The 11,609-nt window shown below is 37.5% G+C and overlaps 1 pseudogene across 1 annotated transcript; it reads left to right on the top strand.

Annotated features, from left to right (window-relative positions):
* Window positions 1-1,330: 1,330 nt before the first annotated feature.
* On the top strand, window positions 1,331-3,014 carry LOC112624664 (annotated as a pseudogene). The gene has a single exon (XR_003119455.1). The product of XR_003119455.1 is annotated as a protein SCO1 homolog, mitochondrial pseudogene (transcript).
* The last annotated feature ends 8,595 nt before the right edge of the window (window positions 3,015-11,609 follow it).

The following is an 11,609-nucleotide window of genomic DNA, read 5'->3' on the forward strand; positions in this document are numbered from 1 at the left end:
AGGAGTTCAAGACCAGCCTGCCCAACATGAAGAAACTCCGTCTCTACCGAAAATACAAAATTAGTTAGGCGTGGTGGTATATGCCTATAATCCCAGCTACTCAGAAGGCTGGGGCAGGAGAATCTCTTGAACCCAGGAGGTGGAGGTTGCAGTGAGCCTAGATCGTACCATTGCACTCCAGCCTGAGCGACAAAGAGCAAAAAACTCCCTCTCAAAAAAAATAATTAAAAAACAAGAATACTCAGTTTATGAAATTGGTCATTGAATGTGTTAGTGAGGATGATATTGGTTCAGTATTGGCTCTCCAAGACTGATAGAAGGAGAGGGTGTTACAAAACTGTGCTCACTGGTAGCAGTGGGATGATGGGATCACAGAATTTGAGAAGCCATGTGGCAGCACTTAGCTATCAGAAGCAACAGAGGTGGAGTTACCTTCAAGGACAGTGAGATTACAGTGGCACCAAGGGGAGGTAGCCTACAGAACTGTACAATTGAAAGAGATCAGGAACAAACAGGAAGGGGACTGGGATCACCCATCTCAGCGGAAAATCACCATCCTTTGTCCAGTTTCCAGGGCTAGTTCTAAGACACAGAACTTGTCAACTTAAGGACGGTCCAGATATCCATGAAGAAGCACCCTGTGACACCATGACAAGTTTACACAGTAGTGATCACCTCAGTCTTTTTACAGAGAGACAGAATGATGATCATTTACTTGAGTAACTGTACATGTAGATGCTGCATCTGAGTTGCTTATGATACCATGTGCCCCTATATGCTGTCATGGCATCCCTCTATATAAGGGTCAGCTTATAAATGAAATCTTTATGCAGGTTCATCTTACCCTGATACTACTGGATTCACCAGCTGACCTGCTGGGCATTTCCCCAGTTTCTAAGTGTATGATCAGAATGGATCTAGTGAGCTGTTGGCAAAACCCTTTCCATTGGTCCCTGAACCTGTGGAGTAAGAGCTATTGTAGTAGGAGAGAGCAAGGAAACACCCTTGAAACAGTCCCTGTTTACTCACCAAGATAACAAATCAAAACCAACAGATCATTCCAGGGGAGCATGCCAAAGACTATGCTACCTTCAAAAACTTAAAGGATTTAAAGGATGTTGATTGGGATGGTGATTACTCAAATGTAATATGTTTGTCAAATCTCATCAACTTGTAATCTGTGCATTTTTTATATGTTAAATTAGGGTAATAAAGTAGATTTAAACACAGCAAAACAAAACTAACTTGATATAGCTAGTCAGCCTGTGTAAAAGATAACTCTCAGCGAAACGTTACCGGAAATCGCGGGGAGGGTCAAAGGATACCGGTCTCCGAAATTCATGGCGATGCTGGTCCTAGTACCCGGACGAGTTATGCGGCCTCTGGGTGGCCAACTTTGGCGCTTCTTGCCTCGCGGACTCGAGCTTTGGGGCCCAGCCGAGGGGACTGCGAGAGTCTTGCTGAGGCAGTTCTGCGCGCAGCAAGCGGATGTGTGGCGTGCCTCGGGGCTCCTTGGCTACTTCTTAGGAACCCGGCCCCTCAGCACGGCGAGGCCGCCACCCCCACCCCCGTAGTCGGAGAAGGGCCCCAGAGACTCCACGCGCCCCTCGAAGCCCGGGCCTGTTTCCTGGAAGTCTTTAGCAATCACATTTGCTATTGGAGGAGCTTTACTGGCTGGAATGAGGTACGTGAAGAAAGAAAAGGCAGAGAAGTTAGAGAAGGAACGGCAGCGACAGATCGGCAAGCCTTTACTTGGGGGACCCTTTTCCCTCACAACTCATACTGGGGAACATAAAACTGACAAGGACTACTTGGGTCAGTGGTTATTGATTTATTTTGGCTTCACTCATTGCCCTGATGTCTGTCCAGAAGAACTAGAAAAGATGATTCAAGTCGTGGATGAAATAGATAGCATTACAGCTCTGCCAGATCTAACTCCACTTTTCATCAGCATTGACCCAGAGAGGGACACAAAAGAAGCCATCGCAAAGTATGTGAAAGAATTTTCTCCCAAACTGGTTGGCTTGACTGGCACGAAAGAAGAAGTCGATCAAGTGGCCAGAGCATACAGAGTGTATTATAGCCCTGGCCCCAAGGATGAAGATGAAGACTACATAGTGGATCACACAATAATAATGTACTTGGTTGGACCAGATGGTGAGTTCCTAGATTATTTTGGCCAGAACAAGAGGAAGGGAGAAATAGCTGCTTCGATTGTCGCACACATGAGGCCATACAGGAAAAAGAGCTAGCCAAAGCAGTGTTGCTGGATGCAGTATTCTCTTGCTAAGAGGAAGGAAACTTTGTCTCGCATAGGAGCTTATATAAATATAAACATATATACATGCGGTCTGCAGAATGGCCTTCATATCATGAGAACATTTCTGTTTTGGATGGGGATGTTACCTTTGCGTTCAACCAAAATTGATTTCTTGGAACTGTAAAGTTTACAACCCAAAGTCAGAGGACCAAGTTAAAGTGAAGCCAGTAAAGAACCCACCTGCGGAAAGGACACGGCGGGGCGAGGCACAGCCAGTGCATTTCTGCCTGCAAACAGGCCCTTCCAGCAGCTTTCCTGCCTCTCCATTGTCTTGGACCCTTGCTCAAAGAGCTGTGGGACTGAATTTCATGGAAAAGAATATAATTTTCGTAGTGCTCTTGCTTGCCTCTTCTTGAGTTCTCTGCTCTTCTGAGCTCTTGGTGGCTAGTAACAGATTAGGGTCTCTGCCATTCAGAGTTGATACTTGAAAACTTTAGTTTTCCTTATTAATGAATATCACTATCGGATTTGACTAATGAAGAGAAAATCTATCGTTTGGGGGGAAAAAAAAACATCAGTTTGATGTCTCTAGGGGGTCTTTTGTGTGATTTTTAGCTAAGTGGTGTGCCAGGGTTTCAGTGACATACCCAATGAAAATAAAGAGGATATTGATCACGGGTGTGATGCTGAGTACCTCTCTGCATATACTGAATTCTACTTTGTGTAAAATAAACATATTCGATTCTGCTGTTCAAAAAAAAAAAAAAAGGTAACTCTCTTTCCAATATTATGTTGAACTGTTCTTTTTTGGTACAATTTGTGTTTTTTAATGTGCCTCAAAAACTGCTAAAGTTCCCAGAATTAAGCTAACTGTGGAAGTTTGCGGTATAAATGGAGAATCTGTGAAGACACTCCCCAGGTTTAAAAAATCAAATAATGGGCTGGGCACGGTGGCTGTAATCTCAGCACTTTGGGAGGCCAAGACGGGCGGATCACGAGGTCAGGAGATCGAGACCATTCTGGTTAGCACAGTGAAACCCCGTCTCTACTAAAAATACAAAAAAATTAGCCAGGCGTGGTGGCAGGCACCTGTAGCCCCAGCTACTCTGGAGACTGAGGCAGGAGAATGGTGTGAACCCGGGAGGTGGAGCTTGCAGTGAGCTGAGATGGTGCCACTGCTCTCCAACCTGGGTGACAGAGCTAGACTCTGTCTCAAAAAAAAAAAAAAAAAAAAAAATCAAATAATGTGGAAACCTATCTTTCAGTTCAGATTTTAGTGTTAATAATACTGGTTTCAATAAAATACCTCTAGTTTCCTCATCTAAAAGAAAAAGCACAAACGCAGAGTTTAAGGACGGAGGAACCAACTGTGGACGTTTGATTCTGGTTACAAATGTCTATGAAGATTTAACTGTATTAGCAGTGTTATTTAAATTGTTCTTGTTTAATAATTGAGATATAAATTAATGAAGATTTGATAACTGTTATCAAATCAAAGTTAATAAAGGCCTATTAACTTTAGTCCATGATTTTCTACAATACAAATTTTTAGAGCATATATATAGGATTTGTAACAGAAAGATCTGTTCTAAAATCTTCTACCACCTGTTTTCTTCTTTCAATAGCAATAAGTGGTTCTTTAGCAATATTTTCATTTTCATTTCATATGAATAAAGTTACTAATAAGTAGGTCCTTTATAAAATCTGTTATATTTTACACGGTCTCTAAACATTTCAGTTGCATAAGTGACCCGAGAAGATCTAAGTCTTTATCACTATCTAGATATCAGATATCATTCAATGCTAGATTTGCTGGGAAAAAAAAAAAAAAAAAAAAAAAAGCTCTGTGCTGAACACATGATACTTTTGATTTCTTTACTTGGTGTCAGTCCAACCCAGAATACAGTCATTTTTAGATGCATGTAAATCACTCTTGTGTATTTCTCCATCTTTTCTTTAATTAGGTTATTGCCTTTATAGTAATAGTATTATTGCAGAAGCTGCAAGTTTTGAAATGCAGAAACTGTTAATGCAATTAGCAAAAAAACATAGTATACTTGCATGCCCATAAGTTTTTTCTGAAATCTTTTCAATATACATTACATCTTATTTTATTTCATAGACCTACATTTTGTCCTAGTTATATACTGCATTATGCATTTGAGAATGAAAGGTAACTTTATGTTAGTAATTATTCTTTCTCATATCTTTTCATATGATATTATGAATTTACACTGAATAAAAATAGAGCCAATTGCTTTACCCTATTGTTTCTTTCCTTATTGAAATATGTTTTAACACAGATCGCAGTTAAAGCATAGTGTGCTTCATAATATTCCTTGATGCCAGCTGTTCACCATAAATAAAATGGCAGTTTCTTCTTATTTCAATGATTTCTTCTTAGATTTTTCTCCTTGAATTTGTGAAATTCTGAATAACAAAAGTGATACATGCAAATTAATGCTTTCACATTGGTAGTAGACTTCTGGTCAACAGAAGTCTCCAAAATGAAGAATGAACGCAGCCTAGTGTCAAAACCAACTATAGTTGAGGAACTTTTCACAGACACACTTAATTTAGCACTTTCTACTTGATATTTAAATGAGCTGTCTGAGACACATTTCTGATGAAATGTCTGTGATTATTTGAGAAAACTGAAGACTTTACTCTGGTAGCTCCATCATTCCTGTATTTGTTTTTGCACATCAGGACTAATTCCCCATTTTGAACTCAAGAAATGACAGTTTTTAGAGCTATTTAATGAAGGAAACAAGTTCAAACTTTATTTCCTCCTTTAATGCAATCAGGGGTTATGTTTGTTTAGAAAGCTAACATCTATCCAGATTATACACGCTCACCATTGTCAGGCCAAAAAACACAGGCCCAAAACCACTCATTCCATAACTCCCTCATTTTCTGACCTATGGCTGTTATTGTAGGAATTGAATCTATCAAGAGGTTGCCTCTGGTATAGTCAGAGAATATTATGGCACCTTGTGCAATAATTTGCAAACAGTGGCTTGAGAGAAGTTGTATGAAAAAAATAGATTCCAAACCTTAACCTCCCTAAGTTGTCACAGTGAATGTTTGACTGGGCTTAGTTCCAAAAAAGCAAAAGAAGTGTATCTGAGAGCCAGGTGAGGTTGGGAAAACATGCTTGGCAGCTAATAATGAAGGAGCGTCACCTTCAGTCTTTGGCATCAGGCACATCTGAGGTGAAGTCTCGGCTCATCTGTCTAGCATGTGATCTTGTGCAACATATAACCCTTTTTAAAACTCTATCTTTATCTACAAAATTTGGAATTTAATAGTAATTGCCTCATTTGGTTGTGTTGACTCAGAAAAGGTCCTCAGTAAGTGTTTTTTGAATTAATGAATTTAAATACATAATGACAGAATTTGCAAAGTGACAGATATGTTTGATTGCTTTTTATTATTGCTTCTATTGATCTTATATTTGTGGTTATTCATAAAGTTTTACATGGTCTCAGAACAAAATGGTAAGATAAAATGAATATCTTGTTTCAGAAATAGTCAATGCTCCACAGTAGAAATAGCTATTGTTATTCTACTGCTGGGAACAAAGATAGACGAAAATACCCACTTAGCCGTTTTAGGAAGATGCTCCTCAAATTCTGAAGTGGCTTGGAAAACAGAACCCAATTTTGATCCTTCCCCTTGGACAGTCAAACCAGAGAGTGGTGATTGGTCCCTGCGAGTTTATTTTAACCTGAGTTTCCTCCAAAGGACATTTCAGAGAGTAGGCCATAAATCTGCATAGAGTGTTTCCTTTTCTGCTGCTTAGAGAAGCCTTTGGCACGGCTAAGCATTTGCAAAGTACGTACTCTGATGGCCTCAGAGGGAATGCATGTAGGTATTGACTTGTGGCTATTAAAATATTAAACATATTCAACTAGTTCAACTATATTTAATATGTTCATAAAATTTAAGGTGACATTATTTTCAAAAAGAAAATTTAGAAATCTAGGTCAACGTCTTAGTAATCTTAAGTCAAAGTCTTAAAAAATAGATTAACCTGGTACATTCTAAAGGCATACAGCTCTTTGAGATTTTAAGAGACATATACAAAGTTCAGAGCATTTTAAATGACAAATTGACACTGTGACTAAATGAAAATAAGAAGAATAACAACATTAATATAATGGATAGCATTTATCCATAATATAATGGATAGCATTTTTATAAGACATCTGGTCAACACAAGATTCAAATACTCAAATTTTTCTTTAAGGATATTTTCATAAGACCGGCAAAATAAAATATATTTATTATAGGAAGCCTAATGATTAATTTCATATTTTCTGTGGAAAAATATTGTTTTGATTTATTTCTGCTACAGCTGAAAGATATATTTTTGTTAAGCTTCTCCTGGCTTAGTCCTATGAGCTCCATGGACATTATTTGCTTGGAGTGGTAGAGGCCAAAGCTGGGGCAATGTCACTTGTGGAACTCACCTGGCAAACTCATTGGCAAGTGAGGGGAATTCAGCCAGAGGACTCTCTTACTCCTGTTCTTCCTTGTAACCACTAGACCATTCTCTTCTTTTAAAAATATTTTTAGAATACCTACTCATATATACAAATCCCTGCTACCTTAATATTGTTCTATTGCTTCATTTGTCTTCCCACGCTCTTCTCTCTTTTAACAATCATTCATGGTATTTGAAAATGACTCAAAGGGAATACATTTAAGTATTGCTTTGTGGCTCAACAAAACAATGCCTCTCTGTCTGTTCTTTTGCTGTCTTTGACAAAAAGACAATATACATATTCGTATGCACACAGTTACATTTGTCTTGTATTTCTAAACCCTCACTCATTCTTCTTTTACATGAAACTATTTAACTTTAAGCATAATATGAAAGACTTTTCTATCCCTGTCTTTAGGCTCCTTTCATCAAAAAGAAAAGAAATAGTGATGGCTTGAAATAGTGATGGTAACAAAAGGAAAGAGGAAAGTAATCAGCTTTATTATTAATAGAATAGTTTGAAGTATATACACACACACACACGTGTGTATGTGTCTCTACACATTATATATATATAGATGCTTTTCAATGTCACTTTTTAACTCTACTTTGCATGAAGTAAGTAAAGTTGGCAGATGCCAAGTAAATGTTAGGTATGTTACATCCCAGCAGGCTTAGGGTACTAGAGTAATTTGAGAGTGCTATGGAAATATGTGTAATCAGAATAAATTTATGTAGGTCAAAAGTTTACCAGGATTAGCCGGGCGCGGTGGCTCAAGCCTGTAATCCCAGCACTTTGGGAGGCCGAGACGGGCGGATCACGAGGTCAGGAGATCGAGACCATCCTGGCTAACACGGTGAAACCCCGTCTCTACTAAAAATACAAAAAAACTAGCCGGGTGAGGTGGCGGGCGCCTGTAGTCCCAGCTACTCGGGAGGCTGAGCCAGGAGAATGGCATAAACCTGGGAGACAGAGCTTGCAGTGAACTGAGATCCGGCCACTGTACTCCAGCCTGGGTGACAGAGCGAGACTCCGTCTCAAAAAAAAAAAAAAAAAAAAAGTTTACCAGGATTAAAGGTAAAGCATATTTGACTGGGTCAAAAATTTTTGCATTTAATGATGACATAGACAAATGGGATGTGGGAAAAAGGAACAGAAGAAAAGATATAAGAATTTGCTTTTTTTATGCAAAAAGTAACAGCCACTAGATCCTTTATCCTAGAAATAATATGGATATTTTGGGGACTTTGAAATAAAACTCTACTCTTCTGTTTATATCAAATTAATGTGTATGTACCCAAAACATAGAGCACCTACAAAAAATTTATTTGATTTTGCTTCCTTTCCTTGTAAAAACTTTCATTCTCTATGTGTCACATACCATTTTTTTTCCTTCTGTATTAACTTTCCGGGAGAAGAGACTGAATTAATAAACTGCATCCTCATCTCTAGTGATTCTTTTCTGCATTCCTTTAGAAAACTTGTCTTATTTACATATTAAATCATGAAAAAATAAGAGAAGCAAATGCAATGGGAAAATGGATTATAGAACATACTTTAGGAGAAGAAAACCTTCAGATTAAGTAAGTCTTATTATACTTAAGTTATGTGTTTGGGGAAAGTAAAGAGTCTTCAAATATAAAAATGTAATTTCTTCTATAGTTAATTTATAAAATATCAGTCCAACAAATTGAATTTAGAGAAATGGTCTTTTTTGAGAAGTTTACTTCAGTACTTCAGTTGCTCATTCATTTATTTCTTCAATAAAGTTTGTGTGTGTGTGTATGTGTGTGTGTGTGTTTTCACCAACTATATGCTTAGTAATGTCCTAGGTCCTTGGAGTGAAAGAGAGACCTATTCCTTTATGCAGCTCATAATCTAGTGGAAGAGACAGACAATAAGCAAAAAAGAAATAATAATGTCACATAGTGATCAGTGCTATTAAGAATAGTAAAGTAATTATAACTAGATAGAAAGACTACTTTTTAGTGTTCTATAGCACTGTAGGATAACTACAGCTAGCAATAATATATTACATGGTTTCAAATATCTATAAGGAAGATATTGAATATTCCCAACACAAACCAATAATGTTTGATATGATAGATATGCTAATCTGACTTGATCACTACACATTATGTGCATTGAAACACCACTGTATATCCCATAAATATGCATATTTATTATGTGTCAATTAAACAAACAGAAGAATAGAAAAGAAAAAAAGAATAGTAAAGTAGGGCAGGGATAGAGAGTGAAACTGGAAATGTCTATTTTAGATGAGATGACCTGGAGAGGTTTTCTGAGGAAGGAGTTTTTCAGCAGAGGCTTGCATAAAGTGAAGGTGAGACCCATGGGAATGTTTAACAAAAGGGTAATCTAAGCAGAGGAAAGAGAGTTTTGAAAGCACTCTATCAGGTAAAGTTTGGCACACTTGACAAAAAAAAAGAGCTCAGTGTGATTAGTGCTGAGTAATAGAAGGAAAGAGTGGAAGAAGACAAGATTTGAGTGTAGCCTTGGTGAAAGATAAAAGAAGATCTTAAAAGCACTAAGAAATAAATTGTATCCTATTCTGAGTGAGAAAGAAATCCCCTAGATATTTTGACAAAAATGAATAGCAAAATCTAATATTCAAATATTTTCTCTGTTCCTTCCTTTCTTTTACTGGTATACTCATTATTCATATTTTGCACTTTTGTAATTGTCCTACAGTTCTTGGGTATTCTGTTTTGTTTTTTTTTTCCATTTTTTTTTTCTCTCTGCTTTTCAGTTTGAAAAGTGTCTATTGACATATCTTCAAGCTCAGTGATTCTTTCTTAAGTCACATATAGTCTGTTGATGAGTCCATCAAAGGCATTCTTCATTTCATTTATTGTGATATTGATTTCTAGTATTTCCTTTAAATCTTTCTTAGAATTTCCATCTCTCTGCCTTCATTACCCAGCTGTTTTTGTGTGTTATTCACTTTTTCTGTTGGGGTATGTGGTGTATTAGACATAGTTGTTTAAAATTCCCAGTATCATTTCAAAATCTGCCATAGTTGACTGGTTCTGATGTATGCTTTTTTGTCTCTTCAGACTTTTTTTTTTTTTTTTTTTTTTGCCTTTGGCATACCTTATAACTTTATGTTGACAGCCAGACATGATGTATTTGGCAAAAGAAACTGGAATGAATAGACCTTTAGTGCAAAGTTTTATGTTTATCTGACTAGGAGTCAGACTGTTTAGTGTTTGCTGTAGTGAAAATTTCCTCTAGCATTCTTGTTTTTGTCTCCTCTGTTGACTTTGAGTTTTCTTAGAGATTTCTTCTTAAATAGCGTGCGAGGCTTACTTCCTTCTTTTTCCTCCCTCCGTCTCTTCTTTCTTGCTTTCTTGCTTTCTCTTTCTTTTCTACTGTAATCCCTGTTATATAAGTGCCATATTGATTCAGTGGAAAAGTGAAGGAGGAGGAGGAGGAGGAGTATTCTGTATTCTGTGATTAGGTCTCTGTCTTCTTTTGAGCCTATATTCCTGGTTTGTGATCTTCACAAGTGTTTCTGAAGTTTCCCCCCACATCTCTTAGACTGCAGGGATCAGGAGTTGAGGTGGAGTTGGGTATTTTTCTGCTTTCACATGGAACACTAGAAAGGGACTAGTGTTGAGTGCTTTCCTTTCCCCATATTGAAGGATATAGGGCTAAAGTTGGGTATTTCTCTTCCTCTAAGCAAGTTAACATCTGACAAAAAAAATTTTGCTTGATGGCAAGCTATACTAAGGAGATCAGAGAGCTCTTAGTGTATTTCAGAATGGTTTTTTGTCTCCTCTTTGTGCTAGAAAAACAAGGGTAGTTTACTCTGATCTTCATAGTAAGAACTTCCTGAGGCTCTAGGAGGAAAAACTTAAGAAAGTCTGATTTCCCCTGATACTCCCCTCACTTTTTGGAATTTTTAACTCTCTAGCTTGTCCACAGTGAGCCTCCAGCATTTGACCAACTATAGTGTTTCTACTGGTATTGACTCCAGGTGAAAATGGAAGACAGGGGAATAAAGAGAAGCACAGCTTGCCACTTCTGCTCCTGGTAAGCTGTGCTTCTCTTTATTCACTGTTTTCCATTTTGGGGGACAGCAGTTTGTCTTGGACATCACTTTTTCATGGATCTAAGGTTTGTTAATTTTACAATTTTATAATTTTTGTGTGTCTATGTGAGGATGGGAGTGACAACTTTCAAATTCTTTACATATTGGATCAGAAATAAAAGTGTCCCAATGTTTTCAACATAATATGGAAATTAATGTAAATATCCACCAATGGGGATTTAATAAATTTAATAAGTTATGATTAAATACATAGGCAACAAAGAATAGGTTAAGAACTCTGCTTAGGATGGTGAAAGTTCTGAGATTTACTTCACTTAAAAACTATCAAGTTAGTTAATCATAGTTTCATGGATGGAAGCCATGAGATTCTTGGATCAAAGACAAAGCACTTGATGATTCACAATACAGCAGGCAAGGGCATCATGTATGCATAGGTTCACCTTGTCCCCCATTTCTATGGAGACAAGGTACAGGAGTGCATATGGATCCTGCACATACAGTCATGTTGCATCATGGCTCACGGACCTCAAACTTAGAGAACTCAACTCTTTCATAATCAACTGCAAACAAATCTGATATTTTCCCATAGAGATATGCTATCTTTATTTTCCTTGGACAGTAAAGACATCTTCCCTCTGCCTGGAAGATATTTACAATCTCTATTTTTCAAAGAAGTTTGCTATACAAACATTCTAGAAAAGTCTGTCACAAAAACAGCCAGTACATCTGTTTATAAGATTTGCAATAACACGAGAGAAACATGGAGATTGTCTCTCAAAATTTT

The sequence above is a fragment of the Theropithecus gelada genome, chromosome 5 (assembly GCF_003255815.1).
Source record: "Theropithecus gelada isolate Dixy chromosome 5, Tgel_1.0, whole genome shotgun sequence".
Classification (NCBI taxonomy): Eukaryota; Metazoa; Chordata; class Mammalia; order Primates; family Cercopithecidae; genus Theropithecus; species Theropithecus gelada.